Source organism: Triturus cristatus, chromosome 2_2, assembly GCF_964204655.1.
Source record: "Triturus cristatus chromosome 2_2, aTriCri1.1, whole genome shotgun sequence".
NCBI lineage: Eukaryota > Metazoa > Chordata > Amphibia > Caudata > Salamandridae > Triturus > Triturus cristatus.
In genome coordinates, this window is record NC_140582.1 from 1,112,159,797 (window position 1) to 1,112,184,599 (window position 24,803).

Consider the following 24,803-nt stretch of genomic DNA (forward strand, 5'->3'; position numbering starts at 1 on the left):
GGTGGGCTTTCTGATGTTGTTGGGCCTGGCCATGTGGCTGGTGGCCATTTAAAAGCCTAGGCCTGCAAGCTTGCCTGGCCTTGTCTGCCAACAGGCCTGCTTTTTCATCCACTAGGATCAGAGCAGGTAGCCACAGCCTTATTAATCAAGTGTTTTCTGTGTGGTCTGTTGAATTTAGACATCATTTAGGGCATGGATGGCATTGGATTGAGTTGGGGAAGTGTGTTTTTTGGGGTGGCCTTTCTGATGTTGGTTGTCTTAAAGACATGCTTTAGTTGTATGTGTCTGGTGTGTTGGTGTGCAATGCATGCACCCTGCAGACCTTTTTGGGGCCTGTGAATGTTCGTATTTCCATTTTGTTGCATAAAAAAGGCAGAGCAGTGTGCTTTAGCATGCATCCTTTACCTGGCTTTTATAGGCCTTTTGTCAGCTCCTGGTGTTTCCCAGGCCCCCTGCTTGTTTGTGATTTGTGAGTGTCCATGTGGCTCGGATCTACATATGTTTTATGAATGCCCATCGGTGTTACCTTTTTGGGACGCTATTAGCACCTTCTTGACAACATCTGTGGGACAACAAATTTCAATTGATGCACCGCTAGCAATTTTTGGAACATCATTGGATGTTCAAGGCCCTGTTAAAAAACTCTTGTTTTATTGTTTCCTACTTGCAAGAAGAGAGATTTGCAGGAAATGGAAGGAACCACTGCCTCCCACCTTGTTTGATTTGCGTTCATCATTACTGCGAACGTCTAAAATCGACCTAGAAAGATCCGGTAACCCTGAAAAACGAGACTTTTGGCACCTTTTGAACTGGTCTTAGATTTGTGTATGGGTTTTTAAAAAATGTTTTTATTCCCCACTGTCCGATGATTAACGCTGCTTGGTCTGCTCTCCCTCCCAGATATAGATATACCCAGAGCATGGTTTCCCGGATCTGTCAGGGGTATTTAATAGCAGCAATTTTGCTCCTATATGGATTATATTCTCGTGGTGAACCTTATGGAGAGTTTTGAATGACACTGAGTGCTATCTCTGCCTGTCAGGGCACAACCAGATTATCTGTTACAGTGTATTTCATTTCTTCTCTCCTAGAGTTTCTACGTGATCTTCCAAGGGCAAAATGAGGACAAAAAAAAGAAGAAAAAGAAAAAAAAACAAATGCAACATTTCACTGATGTTCTTCTCCTGGCTTATTTGCTATTAGGTGCACAAAAAACAGAGGAGGAGGTGTCATCAGCATCACACGGCTACCCGTTGTACTGCCAGCCAGACAGAAGTCCTGGTGCGCATCACGTCCACGTGTGACCAGAACATGTTGTGCATCTGCATCCTGCCTGACATCTGAAGAAGATGGCCCCAAAGAAAGGTACCAGGTCCAGTACCAAGAAAGTTGCCGGTGAGAAGAAGGAACAGAAAAAGGAAGTGCCATTAACCACGACTGGTGGTGTGCCGGGCAATGTTTTTTATGGCACCAAAAAAGTTACGCCTGCAGCAGCGTTGTCCGGGAACCAAGCTTGGAGCAGCACAGCGGTCCAACCCCACCAACCTAGGCCCAAGGGCTTTAGTGTCGCAGAGGTAGCCAGTCTACTAAAGAGCAGCGATGTTGAAGAAATGTCATTACCGCAAAGTAGTACACAATCAAGTTCAACGCAGGCGCAAACTCAGCAGATAAGGGTGCAGCCGCAACAAGAACAGCAGCAGCCACAACAAGAACAGCAGCAGCCGCAACAAAAACAGCAGCGACCGCAACAAGAACAGCAGCGGCCGCAGCAGCCCACCATAGTAGTTGTTGCTCCTGACGTAGGGGCATTTCAGGAAATCAAGCTTCCTGCAGACAAAGTGGAGCAAAGTCAAACCACTGTTTCAGAAGATCTATTGTCTTCCAGACCACCAGCAAGGAAAAGGAGGCTTAGTCCATCATCTCCTTCTTCAAGCCCCGCTTCTGATGATCGTGATGCCACTTGGCTCCCACCAGCTCAGTCTGAGAGTGATATACGCCACAAGACAATGCTTCTGAAAAGGAAGGTCCCAGACAAACTTAGAGTTATGGAGGTAGATGTAGAAGAGGGGGGTGATGATGTTGATGAAGACGAGCCAGTCATCACGCACAATACTCCCTCCCCAAAGGGATTGGAGACCAACATTCTCACCCTATCCAAAAAGGCTGCTACTGAGTGGAATGTAGCACGGATATCACCAACACAGGTTACACCACAACTACCTCCAGCTGCCATATTTTCAAAGGCCCGGCAGGGACCTACATCCAGATCAACCATCTCAGTAGGTACTGAAAGTAAAAGTCACAGTCTAGGTGCACAGGGTCACATTTCAAGCACACTCGCCAGTAAATCTGGTATTGAAAGTGGCACATCCAGCAGTGCCAGAAAGCTCTCCTCCCTAGTTTGGGACTTCTTTTCTGTTAGCACCATGGAGGAGAACATTGCTAAATACTCAATTTGTCTGCAAGGTGTTCAGCGTGGTAAGCTTGGTACAAACTATGGTACCGGAAGACAAGCAAGTCATCTCAGAATACACAACACTATCGTGTGGGAGGATCACCTACTTCAGTTATAAGAAAGTAGAAAAACTCAACCCATTGAAGTTGGTCAGGAAGAATCAGGGAGCGATATTATTGCGGTGGAAGGTGAAGAAGAGGGAGGCATTTCCAGCCCTGTCCCCAGTAGTGCAGTGGTAACGCCCACATCATCCTCAGTAACATCAGAGTGGCACCGCAGTAAGAGCCGTACTCTGAGTCAAGCTGAGACACCAAGGTGACCGAGTACCGCAATGAGACAATCTGTGTTGTTGAGCCTTAGTGGGTTAATGAAAACAGCACCACAAAGGAAAGTAATCCAGCCTACCATTGAGACCATGTTTAGGTTGGAGGGGCAGTTCCAACGCAACCACCCAACGGCACGGTTGTACAATGCGAAGCTGGCTAAAATGTTAGCGCTGGACCTTCTTCCTTTTTCATTTGTGGAAGGGGTGGGTTTCCTTAAATTTGTGTCTGCCATCTGCCCTAAATGGAAGGTTCCCAGCCTGTCTTTTTTTGCAAGAATTGCTGTTCCAGCACTACATCATGATGTGCTGGAATTGGTTGGACAAGCTTTGCAGCAGAGTGCTGTTCACAATATCCACCTGACAACAGACATGTGGACCAGTTGCGAAGCCACACATTACATGCGCATCACTGCACACTGGATCTCCTTTGTGGGGGTTAGAGATAAGCTATCTGCACGAGGTGCTATTGACACAGCTGCGATTTTTGAAGGTACTCGGAAACATGCAACTGTAGCCATGTTCGCCATGGAGAAATCTCATACGGCTGAACACATTTTACACGAGTTTCGCAGCAAGGTTTTGGAATGGCTGCGGCCAAGAGGGCTTGGTAATGGTTTTGTTGCCACAGACAATGGCAGTAATGTACTTAAGGTCATGGAACTTGGTTCCTATTTCAGGGTTCCGTGTTTGGCGCACTGCATAAACATTATAGTTCAAGACTTTCTGAAAAAAGAACCCATAGTCAGCAATTTACTGGCCATCTGCCGAAGAATATGCACTAATTTCAGCCATTCTTTTAAAGCTCGGAAGCAGCTGAGGATCATCCAACGTGAACATAGGATGCCAGTCAAGGCACTCATCCAGGAGGTGGCAACATGTTGGAATTCAATCGTCTGTATGAGCAGTACAGGTCACTCCATGAATATTTGTGGAAAAGAACAGGGGATGCTACTGTTAAAGGCATGAACCTTGAGCTGGAGCAATGGAGCCTAAATAAATGCCTGACTGAGATGCTTTGTACTTTTGAGGTCTTCACACGTGAAGTCAGCAAGGAGGACTGTACAATGGGTCAAGCTATCCCATTATTTCCTCAGCTGAATAATGTGTCTGAATCATACAAAGGTGTAGAGGACAAAAGGCACGCCCATGACTTGGTGGAGAGCTTATCCCAGCGTTTAGCTGAAAATGTAAGGATAAAAAATAAAATTTTGTCACAAGAACATTACATTTGTGACACAATTCTGGATCTACGTGCAAAATTTGGACTGAAGACATTCTTTTCTCTTTCCGAGATTGATGTGGCCGCTACAAAACTTGTATAGCTGAAGCAGCCAGTAAGTTGGAAAACGAAAGGCTGCTAATTAAAAGCCCACAAGATCAGCCCACAAGAAGTACTGCAGCAGGCCATGCAGGATCAAGTGCAACTTCGTCGGCTGAGGGCAGTGCGTTTGGATCACAACACTCACCATCACTATCGACCACAGAAACAATAACTGGATCATTAGGCCGAGTACAATCATTACACGATTGGTATGTAAAGTTAGGCAGTAATAAGCACAGTGCTGATGCACAGAGAAAAGAGCACGAAAGCTTACCAGCAGCAACCCTGAACATTGAGCGGATGGTCCAGGCCTATCTGGACGACCCAACAGAGGTGTACATTGATCAAAACCCATTGCAGTATTGGTATAGGAAAAGGTCTGAATGGCCACATCTCAACAGGCTGGCGATAAGCTATCTGGCTTGCCCTGTCGCAAGTGTCTCTTCCAAACGTGTTTTCAGTGCTGCTGGTTCCATTGTAACATTGAGAAGGACCAGTCTCTGGCCCAAAAACATGGAGAGGTTAACAATGATCAAAATGAATCAGCACTTCATACCACAGAATTACACAATACATGAAGCAATGGAGGAAGATGAGGACAGCGGCTCAGGTGATGGAAGTAGTGTGTCACATGATGATTATTACCTACTACTGGCTGACCCCCCAGAGTTTGAGGACAAGCTATACTTCCCTGACAATTAGGCTTGCACTTACTGTCTTCCTCCCTTTTTTCCCACCTTTATTTCTGTGCCTGTCATTCCGGTTACAAATCCATTACCACTGATTTTCCCGCCCAAATCCATTGCCCTCAGGAATGATGGTTGGATGATGGTAAAATACTACAAGAACAAATTCAAACTTTCCTAGTCCTGCCAAAGGAAGTGGAGCATGAATCAGATGACTACTATAGCTATCCTCCTTTCAGAGCCGAGAGAGACTGGCCATTAACTGAAAATAAGATGGAACAGGTAATGATTGATGCCATGCATTGGACGCAGAGTCGCAGACTCAATGATTTTGTTGTGTTTGTTGTGCATGAATTTATTTAATTGTGCACTGCCACTAATCAACTTTCTACAGAACACACTAAACTTAACTCAAGGTGAATTCAATTTCCCCTTCTTGCAAATAAGAAATTTGTACTTCTCCTGCAGCTTGGTGATACATTGCTTTTAATTCAATACAGGAAGGGGACTCACTCAATCTGCGCAATGAGTATGATTGACACAACAGCACCGTCCATCATGATGATGGCGAAATAGACGGCCCGTTAACTTAAGATGAGAAGGAACAGGTAATGACAATTAATGGCATGCATTGGACACCTGACTCTGAGCGATTGGTCTTTGTGTTTTCGTTGTTTGTTTGTTGTGCACAAAGTGAAGTCAAAGTGTACTAGTAATCTATCTTTCTGTACACACTAAAGACTGACTCAAGTCAATAATATTTCTACTCTTGTTGTGTAATAACAATTTTACTTCTACTGCCGGCCGATCTTCCCAGTCAGTCAGTAAAAGTATCGGAGATGATGATGAAGTCAAGAGGACGTTTCATGAGTGGCATAAACCTAAAAGCCTAAAGGTAAACATGTCAACAACAACCACAGCAGACCCAAATGTCTGTGTAGAAGTGGACTAGAGTGTAGCGGTGGGATGACTGCAGTGCATGACTGCAGTGCATTGATTTACTAACTTAAACTGTAAAATGCTATGTTTGGAATGGATAATGTGCTTTGCCTCTGTCCAACTCTTTAAAAAAAAAAAAAAAGTACTCTAAAGTCTTAACGTAGGATGTGCTACTGCTAAGCACTGTGGGCCTGCTCTCTCCTGTTATTGTTGAAGGTCAATGCTGGAAAAAGACTAGAGTAGAGATGATGCATACATGCCACCTCGGAAAGTGTTCTTGTTGCACTACACCATAACTTGTGCATTTGTTTCAACTTTGTTTCTCAATATCCCCTTTGGTTTTCCATCTACAATTACAGGCCAGGCCTTGCCCTATACTTTGGAAAACATTACAATGCACACTTACCTTACCAATAAATCAACATTTTTTTCCAGCTGGGCAGTGGCAAGTGGTGAGGCGACACACCCAAGATTGATGGACGAGAGGACCAAGAGGAATGCCGAGATGCAAATACGGTCCACATTTTTTACCAGGATAACACAGTAACAGTATCCACTTTTATCTTCTTTTAAATAATTTGATTGATATTTTGTATAGAATCTTTACAACAGTGTGTTCTTTTAGTTGTTATTATCATCATCAGGTTTGCTCTCTGTTTATGATTCTTCCCTACCGATATTTAAAATTTCTATTTGCTATCTGTAAAAGTATTAAGGCCGGACCAACAGAACAAGAACTAGAAGTGTATGTAATCCGGGTCTCTCATCATCATGCATGCATTTCCTTTTTCTCCCTTAACATATGGATTTGGTAGTCTTCAATGATTGTCGTTTGTTTGTCCATGCATACTGTTTTTCTATGTCAAACCTTTCCCAAAAACCCCCTTCCCATCCATTCAACAAACCCTAACCCTCTTCCCCCGGGCTGTGTGACTTATTGTCGAGGTGTGACTAAATTAAATCTACACCAATACTTAATCACACACTTGCTGGGGCGGATGTGGCGAAAGCAACAGTACTTCAATTTCAAGGCAGAGCGATGATCTTCTTCTGCTTGCCCACCCATGAGTAGGATATTTTAGAGGTTATTTTATTTAACAAAGGAACATATACCTCAGCATTAATTGCCGGCATTGATTGGATTTGTTTGTTGTCATTCCTCATATACAGCACTAACTGTTAGGCTGTAGGCCTAGTCAAGTGACTCGACACAACTATAGTTTGTAACTCTGTCTAGTAGGCTATCCCAACCACCATTATGTTTTGTTGTAAAATATTTTAGCATATTATTGTTGCTCGGTAAGTTCTGTACTGTACTTCATTCTACTACTCCTCTAACAGTCTCTCAAAGGCGATTGACTGTCTCCTTTTCTTTTTTTGCAAATGCTGCCGCCCTGCCAGTGTCTACTACTACTACTATAATACCACCACCACCACCCCAATCATGGCATGTTAGAAAAAGAAAAACATCTTCACCATGCAGCCATTGCTGTGCCAAAGTTAAACATAAACATCAAGCACAGGTAAGAGAGAAGTTTGGGGGAGGCAGAATTAATAATGGACATGTTGTCAATGATTTCAATTTCACACACCAGTCCAGATAAAGAATGCATAGACTAGAGGACAGACTGAGAGTACTAGAAGGACAAGTCAATCAGTGAGGTGTGTCACATCTATCTGTTTGTGTCTTACACAGTCAGCCAATTATTTAAATCAAACACAGGCTATGGGCGGCCCTGTACCAGCAAGGAAACAGTGTGATGTAAAACAGTTACCCCACCTACAAAACATTAACAACATTGCATGTAACATAGAAAAATATATTTAATTTACCCTAACAAAAATAAACTAAACCCACAAAAGCTGACCCACCCCCCTCCCTAACCGCAACCAATGTCCATAGGAAAGTCCAGGAGAAAAAGTCCGTAAAGCAAAAACCCAAACCCAACGCCCAAACCAGTTCCCACCCACCCAAACAAGAATTAAAAAAGGGCCAGAACTTGACGACAGGGACTAAGGTGTGGGGCGGGACTCAAGGAGGACACGCATCTGCTCCTCTAAACGGGCGACGCGGCGTCTGAGGGCGCGGCAGTTGCAGCCCCAGTGGGGGGGCACGAGAGATGGCACTACGGTGGCAGCGGGCAGCTGCCAGACGGTGGCGCCGTACCTCTGGAGGGCGGTGGCTGGGGACCGGGGCACTGGAGGAGGCTTCAATTACTGCCGCAGTCTCCTCCTCCTCCTCTGCTAAGACCACCAGCCGCCGGTATTCCCGCTGGATTGCCTCCAGCTTCCGGCGCCGTGCCTTGGCGGCCAACTCCTTTCGGTTGAGTTTAGGAGTAGCTGTGTATCAAAAAGAAAAAAACAAGACAATTGTAAAATATACTCTTAGAAAAACAGTAAGACAAGTTAATTATTTATACACATAGTGGCATGGTAGAGTAGCACTATAAAGCACAGTAGTACATAACATTTTAAATCTCGCCCATCCTTCTTCCTTCCACTTGTCTTTCACTTTTTAGTTGAACAGTGCACCAGGTGCCCTTCTCCATAAAACTTTCAAAGCGGAGTTGAAATCAGATAGATGAGGCCATTGGTTACTCAATACTCCCACACCTATGCCAATTAAAGGGATTCTAGTCTTCTAGTTCACTCTTCAAACGTTCACAACAACTCATACTTACTTACGACTTCGGATGGCGGTGTCGTGATCAAACAAGAACTCTTACCTGAGGAGTCCCTGATGGAGTATTCACAGAGACGCTATGAGCCAACTTCCCAAAACTCTACCGTTTAACCAGTGAGCTTACGTTTACACGAAGGCTAAGGGGCAGGATGTAGGGAGGAGGGCCGGATATGGACGCTGGTTTCTTCCTGTTGTCGACCTGCGAGGCAACAGGGGAGGAGATTTTACCTTCTGATCTTGACGTGAGTATCAAATTAGCCTATTTTATTTTAGGTTCTTAAATATACACTAATTCAGAATCCTACCTGCGATTGTCAGGAGTCTAGTGTAGCATCCGTGGAGTCTGTGGCGGCGACAGGCAGTTTGCTTAAGGGAGTGGTGTCATCTGGTTAATGTGCCTCAGTCGGTTATCTTGGTGTTGAAGTATGTCATGAGGCTAAAACAGAGAAATACGTGTAAATTACTGACTTTCTTTTGCTTGGTTAAAACGTTTAACATAATCATAAATAAAGCCTTTACTCCCAAAACTTACTGCTTTTAGATTCTGTGTCCCAAACTGCAAATGTCCGTCGCTTGATGCCTTTTTTCAAAAGAATTCTAAAAACGATTAAAGCATTCTAAAAACTAGAAGTTCTTTCACTAAATAATGTCCTAAATCCTTATCAAGCTTTCTTTACGAAAACGTTCCAAAAATTATTCTTGAATCTTCTTAATTGCTGTCTTGCGATGGGCGCCATGTAAAAGAAGAAATATTCACTTAGCTTTCTTGTTGCTTTTATCTTTAACAGATGCTGTTCCTGAAACGATCTTTCTTTCAGCCAGAAGAGTTCAGCTTGCTGAGGCGAAGGGCATCAGATAATTCGTCTTCTCTCCTCAGCTCCGGTGGAAGGCTAAGCAATTTCTAGAATACGGGTGTGGTTATTTATAGTCTAACCACATCCGATCTCCCAGCACGCACGTTGCACGTTTTCTACGTGCAGCTTCCTTGTTTCTGACTGCGGAGCTGTTAGAAAGCTCAAACAGATCGCGAGTGCGTTCTTCTTGGATGCGCATTGAAAACCCAGCAAAACCAAGCAAATACAAAATGCAGAGCATGCTTCTAAATCTATGACAGTCAACACACCGCATTTCAACATACAAAAACAAAGCAACAAACAATAACCCACGGTGCGAATTACCTAACAAAACACCAACAAAATATACACATAAATTCTATTTTCTTATTGAGGAGTGCAGGTTGCACGGGACTGGGGTGGGTTTTTATCGGGGTAAAAATAGTGACGCAGTTCACTTACTGCTTATGAAAAGCAGATAAGGATGTAGCGTCAGCGTCAGAATCATGACAGGCGGGCAGACTTTGTCCGCCCGCCATCCTCACGCTAAAAAGGGTGGGGGTCCCGTGGGGACAATTAATTAGGATGATGCGCCCGGCACAGTGGCGGGCGCATCCTGTTTTTTTTACATTCTGGTTGGCGGTGCGGAAAGCAATGCTAAAAATACATGTTGTGCTGCTTTTCCAAGCACCACATGACGGGCCCCACACGGAGCCTGTCACGTTTTGCTTTGAAAGGCAGGGGGGTACCATAGCATAGGTAGGTACCCTCTATGGGGGCCCCCAAGCATACTCTGCAATGTCTGCATGCCTTTCCGTGGCAGACGGCAATACCGCCATGCAAAGGCATTCCAAAATGCAGATTATATGGCTGGCGGTGTGTTCAGAGAGACACCACCGCCATATGGAACCCTCTTCCGCCTGGTCGACATTTGGGGGTCTGACTCTTTTCTACAGGGATGGTGGGAGGTTTGCCCCTGCGGTGTCGGCGGGGCCCTAAGTCTCAACAGTACAGTATACATATACATACAGTACACCCTTGCAGTGAGTGTACTGTCAAGTTCAACAATAGTTAAGGATTATGAATCTAACTTACCATCGCCCGCCACTGGTGCTGCCACTCCCCCTACCGCTCCGTTGGTATCTGCAGCAACTGCTGCATCTTCTCCCTCCACGTCGCCTTCGCTGGCCCCGACAATGGTGGTTGGTAGTGCGCCTAGAAAACATTACACATTTATTAGGCGTCATATACACCTCCCCCCTATTGATCAGTAGCAAGGTTGAAAAATGAGTTAATACTAACATACATCACTAATACTAATCAGATAGTAGTAGAGTAGACACTAATAGTTATATATGGTCATTCTAGCCTTTGCTTAGTTAGCCCGAGCCATGCAACCATTTTACCTTTGTCCCTTTTTTTGCACATGTGACGTTACCATGCAGCTTTTTGCATAAGACACCTTTGAGCCCACATGACCTGCCTCACACTGCTACTGTCTAGTCTACGCGCTGCATACAAGCGGTCAACAAAAACATTAACAAGCCACTTTTTTAGGAAGTTCTGGTGTACTGTTAGTCCATATTGCTTATCAATAAATGCTACACTTTTTGGCACGGCTGAGAAATGCTTGCAAGTTGCAATATACTAACGCACACCATTTCATTTTTCGCATTACAGACGGAAGATTCCCTTCTACGAACCAGAGCTTTGCAGAGCTTCTGAATGATGCAACAACTACCAGTACTAGGTTCTTCTAAGGTGAGGGGTCCCTTCACTCACATCTTCATTTATACATTTATATAAACTAAATTCCTAGGGGATGGTGGTGCTGCCTTCCACCACCGTTCAGTTATCATGATTTAATTCCCAACTGTAAGTAAGTGTAACAATGTTTATTGTTTTAATGTTATTGATTTTCCGGTTGGTGCTGCATTTTATAATAGAACAATGTACAGAGCTTCTCAATTCAAAATAAACATTTTGAACGTACATAGACATGGTGGTATTTGGTGTGGACTAACTTACACGAGTGAGCAAATTAAAGTAAGGGTGTGCATGTGCATTCCTTCCACGACTGAGAGGTTGGGTGTGTTATGTTCTGGGTTGTGTACTTGTTGGGTATCTTGGGGGGAGGGTTCGGAGACCTAATAGTTATGACAAGACAGTACTATAGTCGAGCAGGGGATTGTGATGGGTTCTGAATTTCTGATTGAGGTGTGTGAGGAAGGTCCAACCTACCATCACCAACATCCTTTTTTCTTGGGCAAAGGTCTGTGTATCTGCAAGTTCCCTACAACAGTAGTAGTATGTCCTATAGGCTATCCTATCAAAATAGTAATACATCTGGTTGGGATTTTGTTGCTGTGAATTTTCAAAGCCTCAAGATTAACAAAGACTCAAGATCAATAAGACTAGAAGTAGTACAAGAGGACGACCCAAAGGATTGGACTCAATGGCTAGAGCTACTGGTGAATATGAGTTTTGAATTACAACCTTTCACATAAAGAGTGGCACTGGCCATCTGGGCAAGCTTAGCTACAACAGTACAGACAGACTGATAGTAGTAGTAGTACTGAGAGTCATCATAGCAGAGGCAGGGATATGATTTTTGAAACCGTACAGATCGAAGGATAATTGTTGGTAAAAAAATAGCATTTGGAAACAAACAATAGTTCGTGAAAAATATGGTGCAGTAAAAGTTATGGAATAAGAAATATTATTAAAAACAAGAAGACTTACTGGGGCCAGCAGAGGAGCCCTCATTGGTGTCCTCCTGGTGGTGCTGTTCGGACTGTTGTCCCGCCAACTCCCCCACTCCCTGTCTGTCTGCTTTTGGGTGCCGATGAACAGGAAAGATATAAGAAAGAGACAAACATTGATGGATGGTGTCAAACAAATACACATTTTTCAACAACGGTCAAAAAACACTTATGTAAACAACAATTGCAATAACTAAATTGACCGATCTCATCTGGTCAACAAGTAGTATCGGGGGATTCGCGGATCAACTACTTAAGTTACTATTTATCAACAGTAATCCAGTCTTCCATTCTGATTCCAGAATACTAAGTTACAAGCAACTAAGCATTAGTACGACGTACCACCCAACCTAGCCCACCTACTCCAGGCATGCCAATTGTACATTAAGTATGCATTTCCACTTCTCTTATTCCTCAACAATGCATATGGTCAAATGGAGGACACATGACTACTTTTTTTGGATATACCAAATTTTGGGTTGATTGATGCTGATGTTCTGCTAGTGCTAAGCCAATTTCCACCACTCATTGAACAAACTAGAAAAGGTTCTAATAAAGACTGCTGCACTAGCAGCACATCATGTAACTGAGGGGGCCTCACGCATACCACTAACAAATTAGAAACTCATACAAAGTACCTAAACCTAAGTATCAATCCGCCCCTATCTATTAGTGACAGGACAATCACTCACTCTCATATATAGTTATTTATATACTCCAACAGCCACATATACTGCCTTCACATATGCAGTTACTCACACATGTACCACTGAGGCATCCATTCACTCACCAAAACACCCATACACACACTCACCCACCTATACAGCCCTTCACAGATGCACTCTTGAACCCATACACCCAGTGAATCACCCACTCACAGATCAATTCACGGAGTCACACTTCCCACCCACCCACACAGACACTCAGGCACCCATACAGATACTCAGACAACCAATCAATAACCCATATATAGACCCTCATTTAGCTACTCAACAACCCATGCAACCGCTTACACACCAACTTACAAACTAAACTGTGTGAATGTCTGTATCAGTCACTAACCCATGCATTCAGTAAGACACATTTAGTCACTCACTTATACAGTCAGTCACGCACCTACTACATCATCCATTCAGACACTTATCCACCCACTCATTCTTCAATACACCTTGGTATATATATATATAATTAATGCCATGGAAACTCCGGTCAACTGTGTAAAATACAGGGAAGAAATGCACATTAGACTGTGTAAAGAGGAGGACATCATAAAAAAGCGGAAGGCATTTAAATTTCAGGGAGATAAAATCGACTACCAACAGGGCCGTGTTTTTACTTTTGCGAGGAAATTTGATGCCATCAAAGCCTCTAAAAATCCAACTGTGCAATCCTCTACTGAATCAAGCACCAGCGCTAAGCAAATTCCGCAATCAGCGTCCTCATTATCTGCTCTCAGCTCGGTACCTGATAGTGAATCTGACACAGAGCTCAACAGAAACGCTACAAGATTGGGGTTTACAAGGTTTTCCCTAGCGCAAGAGGTGGATTGCTTGAGACAGGACTGGCAAGACACCCTACGATCGAGGAGGCCAAATCAGAGCAACGCAAAAGAAACAACCAAAAGCGCAGACTACGTTGAAAAGCAGGCTTCAAATGGCAAGCCAAAAAGAAAAAACAACAGAAGATGGAACAAATAATGAACGTGTTCCAAGCCGCCAATGACCTATCCGGATCTGCTTCATCAGTTTTAAATCTCACTGACATTCATCTGAGTCAAGCAGAGACTAAAGTTCTTTAACTTGGTCTCACTTACAGTCCAGCAAGCACTCTGAATTATGCAAAAACTCAGATCGATTTATATAAATACACGCGCAAATTGAAACTCCAAAAGTATTTCTTGCTCAATAAGACAGCCCTAAAGCACAACTCAATGTCAACCGTGGCGATGACACAAGGATTATGTGTTAATGACTTATATTTGCTACAAGATTTACAGCAATTACACAATGAAGTCTCTAGTTCTGGCAATATGGAAAAACATCTGGTTTTAAATACTCCTGGCAACATGAAATTCAAATCGAAATCCACCTTCACTCCCCTAATGTTGCATGACAATATTGACATCTTCCATGAACTTTCCATCTCAGGGATTAAAAAACTGTATTCTGCCACACTATGTGAACAGCACAAGCTCACAGCACACAATAGCTGTTACATCCAGCTTATCAAGAAATTGCAGGCCATTGATAACATCATAGTCCGCCAATCTGATAAAGGGGGAAACGTAGTGCTGTGGCCTCGAGAACTTTACTTGGAGGAAGCTTACAATCAGATGAACGGCACCCAGTGTTACAAACGTTGTGATGCAGTTGCAGTGAAACAAGCCCAAACTGAATTTTATGCTCAACTTTTGACTTGGAGATGTTCAGGATTACTTAGTCAAGATGAACTTAAATTCCTCAAGAATGAGCACCCACTAATTTCTGTAATATACTTCAACCCTAAAATTCACAAGAAAGCTTAAAAGCCACCGGGCAGGCCCATTATATCGGCACGTTTGCTAGTGAATACGTCTGTGTATATAGATGCTTTTTTGTGGGAACATGTAAAGGCTTTGCCCTCCTATGTCCAAGACACAGGCGACTTTCTTAGGAAACTTGCTCGGTTATCATGGGACCCCTCCTATTGGTTGATTTCATTAGATGTTTCATCCCTTTATACCAGTATTCACCATCTTGATAGTCTGAAAGCGGTCAATCATTACCTATGGAGGAGGTCTATTCAGATGTCCAACCACAACAAAATGTTACTTGCTATGATTTCCATCTGCCTAAATAACCATGTTTTCATGTTTTGTAATCAGTATTTCCAACAGGTCAGGGGTGTTGCTATGGGGGCCTGTTTTTCTCCCAGCTATGCCTATTTGCATATGAGCTGCTGGGAGGAACAGGTCCTCTATGGCGAACACCATGACACTCTCACCAAACATGTAATTCAATGGTATCGTTACATCGACGATATATTCTTGATATGGCAGGGTACTAGACAACAAGCTTTGGACTTCATTGATTTGATTAATGTCAACACACTAAACCTTAATTTCACGTCTAACATAAGTCAGGATAATGTGTTCTTTTTAGACGTAGAGATTGTTGTCAGAAATGACAAACTTGTGACACGATTATTCAGGAAGCCAACTGCGGGTAACACCGTGCTGCATGCCACAAGCCATCATCCAGAGCACCTGATGCGCAGCATCCCTTATGGAGAGATGCTGCGCATCAGGTGCATTTGCAGCATAGATTCTGAGTGTTTCATAGCACATAACTATAATGCCGGAATTTCTATGGTTTTATACAAGTGAAATCTCCAACTAACTATAACGTTTCTGAAACCTATGGTTTTTTCAGTGAATTTCTATGTTTTTTTAAATGCTAATTTCTAATATAACGTGCCTGAAACCTATGGTTTTTTCAGTGAAAAAAAAAATGTATATATATATACCTACCTATCTTTGTGGCCCCACAAGTTTTATCTGGGGCCCAATGTGCGTTCCTTCCTCTATATTTCTCTTCTAGTGACTTCATTGTGGGCAGCTGCTCACCTGACTCGTCCTGTGCATCTCTTATATTTTGTCAAGCGCCCAAAACTATTTGTGCTTCTGCGGCATCTATGAGCAGGGCGTCCAGGTGCTAAATCTCCAAACAGGCACATTAGGTGAAGAAAGCAAGGACTGCTCGGCTTTCGAACCTGTATGACTGCAGTGGACCTCTCGAAAATAATGATGGGAAAAAGTAGAATGCAAGGCAGTGTGTTTACAAATAAAAGATAATCTTTACTAAGCAGGGACAAGTATATGTAGTGCGTGCTCTGGTGGTGTCTTGCAGGTGTGTGTGCTGGAGCAGGATTTTCTGATGAAAATCTATTGGGTTTTTAAGCTCTGGTTTGTCTATTTGTCATAATTAAATTACTAATTAATAATCATTAATTATTTGTTTTGTGTATATGTTTAAACTTACCAACGTACTAATGAGAAGAAAACCGACACGAGGGAATGCTTTCGTATTGCTATTTAATAAATGTGCATGTTTTATTAAATAAACGTTGCTGAGTGCTGTTTATTTTAAAGCACGAAACGCTTTTTGAATTAATGCTTTTCTGTGTTGCAAAAGCTAGATAATTACATACACATAAGGGTATTAGTGGGGTTAACACTGTTTAATCATTATGCTGTGGTAACGTTGTTTTTGTCTCTTTTAATTAAGATGTTCCATTTTGGCCTAACCTAAAATGTCCGCCGTTTGCAGCCTGGCCTCGAGTGAAAGATTTGTGATGAGAGGGCCTTGCTGAATATGATTGAATCATCTGACCACAGTCTTCGCTTGGTTAAAACTTTCCGTGAGGACAGTAGCAGTGCTGGGCAAATCTCCAAGAACCAAGAAATGTTTGAGTAACCTTGGAGGACAAAGGAGCCATAAAGAATGAGCTGAATGGACTCTGAAGTCATCGTGTTTAGCACTGAGGAAATGTGGATGTTAAAGGATACAATTTTTTAGTTCCTGTTCTGTCTTTTTATTTTTGTGATTTTTTCCTGAGCGGAGATTTTCAAAATGTAGCGATGCTACATCCTTTCCTGCTCGCTCTGCTCAGCGGTTCGGCGGACGTGTAGAACATTTAATGTTTCTTTAATATTGCAAGTTTCATTATAAATATTGTTAGCCTAGAGAGGGTGGGAGGCCACTTTGCCATTTCTTCCCAAACCTGCATTGGTGAGGATCGATGCTGTGAGGACGGTGACTCGGGAGACTTCTACTGAGAGACTTGTCCTGATGATCCATTCTGACATTTAGCTAGAATAGGTAATTATGAGAAAATGATTTATTCTGATTAATTTCTTTTGACTAATTTTGGATAAAGAATCATAATTTTAAATACGGTGTTGGTGATTATTTCTTGTCGATTATTGAGTACTCTATTTGATTATTGTTGTATAGATTGTTTAGATTATGACAATTACAATAACTAGGTCTTATCGACCTCAGTGTAGATGTGGGGTGTTTAGGAGTTTTCTTTCCACAGGTTCAATGCTGGTGGAGTATTTGAGTGTATGTTAGTGAAATGGGCCCTAGTGTATGGTGAGTGTATGTGCGTGTAACTGTGAAATTACTCTATCCGTGGAAGTAGGGAGATTTTGTACACCCCAATCTGCATCAAGTTCCTGGTAGCAGAGAGAGGATGGTTATTGATGATTGTCTTGATCTGATTAGATTGCTTGTACATTAGCTTATTGATTATTGATTATTGATTGATGTTGGTATATGTACTAATACTATATGTTGGAGTCGTCATGTTGAGTTATATGTAGTGCTTCTGGAACTTGGGAGCTAGTAGCAGTTCCGTAGTAGGGCAGAGGGAAGTATATGCTGCTCTCGGGAAAGACGGGATTGTTGGTCCTGTATGTATGCAGGAAAAAGAAAACGTGTGACAATCGAAGTTGCGCGTCACATTGTCTGGATTCGGAATCAGTGACATTGTTGTATGTTACTATTAGAGATATTTCTGGTATATAAGGAGTGCGTATGGTAGTGAAGGTTATCTGTGAAACTCTGGTTTTAAGTCCCAGGGATCCGTAAGGTTCGCCGTTAAAGCTTATTGCGGGAGAAGTAATAGGTATTCTCTGAGCTTGTTTGAGAAACTGGGTAGAAGTAAGCTGCTTGGTTAATGTGTGTTATAATTCTGTAGTGGAGCAGATTGTTCGCTGTTCTCGGGAAAAGCAGGATTCTGTGTGTATGTACTATATTTTCTTGTATGAATGTGCGTGAATGTTCATAAATTTAGTTGATTGTAAGACTCTTTGGACAAGTCCTAGAGGAAACAATTAATGAATGTATGTTAGAAGGGCAGAGTAGAGGGATGTGCTACTGTGTCAACGGGATTCTTGTGAAATAGATTTTCTTTACTATTCTGTGGTTAGCGAAGCAGACAATAGAGATGTTTATATGTTGTAACTAATAGATTTTGTAGAAATTTGACACGGAGTCTACTGAGAAATTTTGTAAAGGAGGGGTAGACGAGTGACAAGAGACAGGAGACAGAAGCGACTGCAGCGACTGCTGACGTCAAACAGACCGCGCTCTGATTGGATATTAAATCAGAATAGTGCTCGCGCTGAGATTTGTGCGTTGGTGTGAGCCGCGCAAGGATTGGAAGAGCTATTCTAGTGACGTAACCGTTCCAGGATTGGTGCGTTAGTGTGAGTCGCGCTGTTATTGGTTGAAAAAAAAAAAAAAATCATATTGTGCAGTTGTATTACGGAAGGGATTAGAAAGTTTTGGTAAGCGTTAAAATGTATTACCAAGAAGAGAAAAAGAAAAAATCTTTGTTCAGAAAGATAAAAAATTGTTTTGACAAGGATAAAGATGTTAAAACGAGAGAGGGTGAATTGTTACCTCCATCGAAAACGCCTGCATCCTTCATGGCTGTGAGATATGGGTATCATACCTGTATATGGTTGGAAAATTGGGTTAGGTATACCAAGGAAGATGGAGTTTTAGCATTTCCAGAACATGGTTCATTTAATCTGGCCGTGTTGAAAAATTTACGGGAAAAGATGTTATGTCTTGACCCAAGACCAAGGCCGACACAGTTCGAGGCTTTAGTGGAATGGGAAGAGGAAGTGCATGAGCGAGAGAAACAGAGGTCTGGAGGCAACTATAGGTATATGTTCGGGAGGAGACATGGTCGTGAAACTCATCATGATCGAATGATGAGATGGCGAGATGCTAGTATGTCAGAGGGATTATATCCTATGAGAACAGTTGAAGAGGGAACAGAAAGGGTTCCTGAGGCAGAAGTGAGAAGATATGGAGTTAATGAATATGAGGATGAGGTTTTGAACGACATGATTTACAAAAGACCACCTCCATATAGACCGGAACCAGAAGAGAGTACACCAGTTGTTTCTCCGATAAGAGATACAGTGCGTATCATTGAGACAGAAAATGTGACACCTGAGTTAAGAAGTGGTAATCCTTTCAGGGAAAGAGAGAATAGAAGCAGTGGCGAAAATACGAGAGAATTAGCCAGAACTACATCGGAATTGACTGAAAAGATCAAAGAACTGACAAAGAATCTAGACGCTGTTACGGTACCTGTAACCATAGGTCCGGTTATGCCTGTTTTTGATAAGCAGAGGACGGGTGAGAATGGTTTGGTTATTCCATATGTTGGGAATAGATTGACAAGTTTGGCTGGTCCTTCAGGAGATTCAGGAAAAAGGGCAGGAAAATTTAGACATGACACATGTAGTGAAGGATTAGAGGTACAGTCTAATTCAGGACTGGATGCTGGTGAAGCTAGTTGTTCAGGGATGCCAATTTTAGAACCGCAGAAGAAAGTGGTTCCAGTGAGAAAATCTACTGAAATAACAGCTGAAGATTTGAATGAATGGATGAAAGTTCTTCAAAAGAGGGATAAAGATTCACAAGCAATTGATGTTGCTAGGTTACGTGTAGAATTAGAAGAGCTTGTTGCGGGGACAGTTCCAACAGAAATTCTAAAAAATCATCATGATGGTGAATTATTGTTTATGTGTCAAAATATCACCTGGAGAGCGAGAAATACACATGACAGATTAAGAGCAATAGCAAATGAATATGGAGTTGACATTGATAAAGTGAAAGTTTTGCAGAAGTCTTACAGGATGGATTTCACTGATAAAGATATTGAAAATTTGAATGGTACTGGTCGAACAGGACAGATTAAAGAGATGATCGCTTTATTGCGAAAATGGGGTGATGTTGAGAAGTGGAAGGATAGGTGGTACAAAAAGAGAGAAGAATCAGGGGATAGGACTTATTCAGCATTTCCTGTGAGAGAAAAGGAAAAACCAGTGGATACTTATCCTATGAGAGAAATACCTGGAGGAGGATATGTACATGTTCCATGGACCAGACAGGATATTTTATCATTTACGAATGATTTTCCTCGATTGAGAGAAAAGCCCGTCGAGTGGTATAGCCAGGTAGACAGGTTTGTGAAATTGTCAAAAGTGCTGTGGATTGACCTGAATAGTCTGTTTGATATAATTGTTCCAGCAGACTTGTGGGCTGAGTGTAAAATAGTTGTGAGTTGGCCTACTGAGGAATATCCAAGAGATCAGAGAACAGGAGCGCCAGATCCAGAAGTAATGAGAAAATATGAGCAGGTGATTGTATACCTGAAAAATAAAGTACCTCCAAAAGAAACAGACTGGGTTAAAATAGATCGAACACATCAGGAAGCAAAAGAATCAGTTCATGCTTTTTACGAGAGGCTGATACTGGCATTTAAACAATTCAGTGGAGATGAACACCTGGGTGACAAGGATTTGAGTCATTTTGTATACAGATTTGTATATGGCCTGAGACCTGAGATTAGTGAAAGAATTCGTGAGCATACTGTGGATTGGCAGAGTAAGAAAATAGATGAGATTCTGAGACATGCAAAATACTTCAGTGATGAGATTGAAGCAAAACAGAGAAAGCTGAAAGAAAAAGCAATGTGGGCACAAGTGAAAGTTGTGGAAAGACAGGAAGCACAGTTGGTGGAACAGGCGAATAATGCAGGAAATAATGCAGGGAATAGACCTAGGTATGCAGGGAAAGGAAAGGGGAATCTTGAGGAAGCTAAAAAAAAGTTCCCATGTCACAACTGTGGCCAACTGGGACATTGGAGATCTGAGTGTACCAAACCACCATTAGTGAATAATGAGGGAAAATCCTTAAATCAACAGGTGCAGAACGAGGGGAATAATCAACAGCAGCAACAGCAGAAAGTTGTGAGACAGCAGAGTCAAGAGCCAAAACCGCCCTTGCCGCAGAATAGAGGATCACAAAAGTATAATCCGGATTCGGGGTTCTACAATGATGAGCAGGTAAACAAACCAAGGCGTTCTAACCAGGTACAACAGTACTTGTTAAAGAATGAAGGGAGTGAATCTGAGGGTGATTATTGACGGTGCCGAAGAGAGGAGGAAGAGTGCATACTTGGTGCAACTCTAGAAATAGACCAGGCAGGACCATTTGTGGATGGAAAAATAAATGAAGAAGGTGTTACTTTTTTAGTAGACACAGGTGCGACAAGATCAACTGTCAGGTCAACAGATATTAGAAATCTTCCTCTCTCGGATGAAGCAATCCAAGTAGTTGGTGTAGCTAATACACAAATCAGAACACGTCTTACTGAACCAGTAAGAGTACAAATAGGGAAATTTTCAGACATGCACAGATTTATCGTCTGTGACACAAGTCCAGTGAACCTGTTAGGTAGGGATCTACTTTGTAAAATGAATTGTACAATTTTTTGTACACCAGATGGAATAGCTTTTGAAACACCAGATGAGGATGTTTTGTACCGAATGACTCTAGAAAATAGAGAGAGTGAGTTAATTGGTGCATATGCTGTGTTTGATCCGGAGGATTTGCCTCAAGAGCTGAGAGACACAGTGAAAAGGACAGTTTGGGATTTTACTGGAGAGGATGTGGGATTGATGAATAATGTAGATCCTGTGAAAATTTCAGTGAAAGAGGGAATTACTTATCCTAACATTCCTCAGTACAAAATGACACCAGAAATAATTGAGGGAATAACTCCTATAATTGAGAAAATGATTCAGCGGGGAGTTCTGAGAGAACTACTGAGTAGTCCGTGTAATTCACCGATAATGGGGCTAAAGAAGCCTAATGGGAAGTTCAGGATTGTACAGGATTTGAGAAAAGTTAATCAAATTGTGGTAGCATGTTGTCCTATTGTGCCAAATCCATCAGTGATTTTGTATCAGATTCCACATGATGCTGAGTGGTATACAGTGATTGATTTGTGTCATGCTTTCTTTTCAATTCCATTGCATCATGACAGCCAGCCGATTTTTGCATTTAGATTTGGCCAGCGTATTTTAGCATGGTGTCGTATCCCACAGGGGTATACAGAGAGTCCTTCAATATTCAATCAGTTATTGAAAAAGTCATTGGAGAGTTTGATCATGCCTGAAAACTCAGTATTAGTGCAGTATATTGATGACCTACTTGTGGCATCAAAGACACGTGAAGCTTGTGAAGTAGATACTATAGCTTTACTGAATCATCTGGCAGATGGAGGGTTAAAAGTATCTCCAGCCAAATTGCAATTCTGCAAGAAAGAAGTGCATTATCTTGGACACAATATTGAGAAAGGTCTGAGAAAAGTGACTGATGACAGGATCAAAATTATCAGGGAAATGAAGGCCCCAAAGACCCAGAGAGAGGTGAGAATGTTCCTGGGAATGGTGGGTTATTGTCGTCAGTGGATAATTAATTTTTCGCTGATAGCAAAGCCACTGATTAAGCTGACAAAAAGTGAGATGACAGACCCATTGGAACTAGATGGAGAACAAATGGCAGCATTTGAAGAGTTAAAAAGCAGAATGTGTGAAGCCCCTGCTTTGGGTATGCCAGACTATGAAAAGGAATTTGAATTGTACTGCAGTGAGAGAAATGGATGTGCACTTTCAGTGTTAATTCAGAAGCATGGATTACTGAGAAGGCCTATTGCGTACTTCTCATCGACACTTGATCCTGTAGCTGTGGGTTTACCAGGTTGTCTGAAATCTGTGGCTGCAACATGCAGAAGCCTAGAACAGAGTGAGGGAATCATAATGGGATATCCTGTAAGGGTATTCGTACCTCATAATGTGGCAATTCTTTTGACAAGAAGCAGAACTCAGTACATGTCACATAGTCGGTTGACTAAATATGAGAAAGTCATTCTGGGAGCATCAAATGTGACACTCGAGAGATGTGTGAATGTGAATCCAGCGACATTGTTGCCGGATATTGAAAATGTGGGTGTGAAAACAGAAGATGATCACAATTGTTTGGATGTGCTTGATTACTGTACAAAACCGAGACCAGACATAAGGGATCTTCCCTTGCATGAGAGTGATCATGTGTTGTTTGTGGATGGATCATGCTTGAGGAATGATGAGGGTGTGCTATGTGCAGCATATGCAGTGTGTAAGGTTTCAGAAGTAATGGAAGCATCATCATTGAAAGGAGTGAAATCTGCGCAAGTTGCTGAATTAGTGGCATTGACAAAAGCTTGTGAAATTGGGAAAGATTTGAGAACGACTGTGATGACTGATAGTCAGTATGGATTTGGAGTTGTGCATGACTTTGGCCAACTTTGGCTACAAAGAGGTTTCTTGACGTCGAGTGGGACTCCAATAAAGAATGCTGAAGTGATTGGGAAATTACTTGAGGCGATACAGCTGCCTAAAGAATTAGCAGTTGTAAAATGTGCTGCTCATGGACAAGGAGATGATTTTGTGACAGTGGGCAACCGTTATGCAAATGACATTGCTCAATATTGTGCCAAGAATAACCAGTCCATTAATCGGGAACGAGAAGGTGAAATGTCTTTTTGTTCTGTGATGTTTACTAATGTCTTAGAGACGTGGGATGAAGTGAAACAGTTGCAGGATGAGGCAGAGGAGGAAGAAAAGAAAGATTGGATTAAGGCAGGTTGTGCCCCAAGAGAGACAGACCATGTTTGGGTCTATAGAGATGGCAGACCAGTAATGCCGACCTCCATGCTGTCAGCAATGGCAAGGATGTATCATGGCCAGGGACATTTGGGAAGGGATTTGATGATTAGGTCTTTTAAGCAAACCTGGTACAATGCAAAGTTCAGGACAATTGCAGAAAGTATCTGTCAAAGATGTTTGATTTGCCAGCAATTTAACACTGGGAAAAAGACAGTGGTGAGTCTGGGAACAATAGGCAGAGAAGGAGGTCCTTTTACAAGAATGCAGATTGATTTCATTGAAATGCCCCAAGTGAACAGACTGAGGTATGTACTAGTGGTAGTCTGTTTGTTTTCAAGATGGGTTGAGGCCTATCCGACTAGGAGAAATGATGGAGTAACAGTGGCAAAGTTACTGTTAAGAGAGTTGATTCCTAGGTACGGATTTCCGGTAACGATTGAGTATGATAGAGGTGGACACTTCTATAATGAACTCATGAGTTTGATTTGTGAAGCATTGAGCATACAGCAGAAGCTACATTGTGCATACAGACCAGAGGCTTCTGGTGTTGTTGAGCAGATAAATGGCACAATCAAGAACAGGATTGGTAAGATGTGTTTAGCCACTGGTATGAAATGGCCGGATGTCTTGCCTCTAGTGCTAATGACTATTAGGTCTACTCCAGATAGAACTACTGGTTTAAGTCCGCATGAAATCATAATGGGACGTGCAATGCGACATGCATATGTACCTGTCAATAAGTTGATGACAATACCTGATGACATGATTTTGGATTACTGCAAAGGCCTGGTTGACGCAGTTCATTCTGTGTTTCACCAGATTGGAGAAGAAGCTACTACACTTGAGAAGAAGCAAGCTCATGATCTGAGTCCAGGAGACTGGGTGAGGATTAAAGTTCACAGAAGAAGAAATTGCTTGGTTCCGAGGTGGGGAAGACCAAGACAAGTCATTCTAACTACGACGACTGCAGTGAAGTGTGCTGGTGTGAAAAACTGGGTGCATGCGAGTCATACTCTGAGAGTTCCAAACCCAAAGGATGGGACTGGTAGAGAGTATTTTGAAGAGTCAGATTCCAGTGATGATGAAGACCCAGAACCAGTGAGAAAAAATCAAAGTTCAGGAAAAGAAGCAGAAAAGGCTTCAAGAGAACCATTGAGAATCTCAGAAAGGAAATCAGATTCTGAAAGAGAGCCTGAAGTTTCAAAAAGCAGTGGAGGAAAAAGAAAAGAAAAGAGCAGT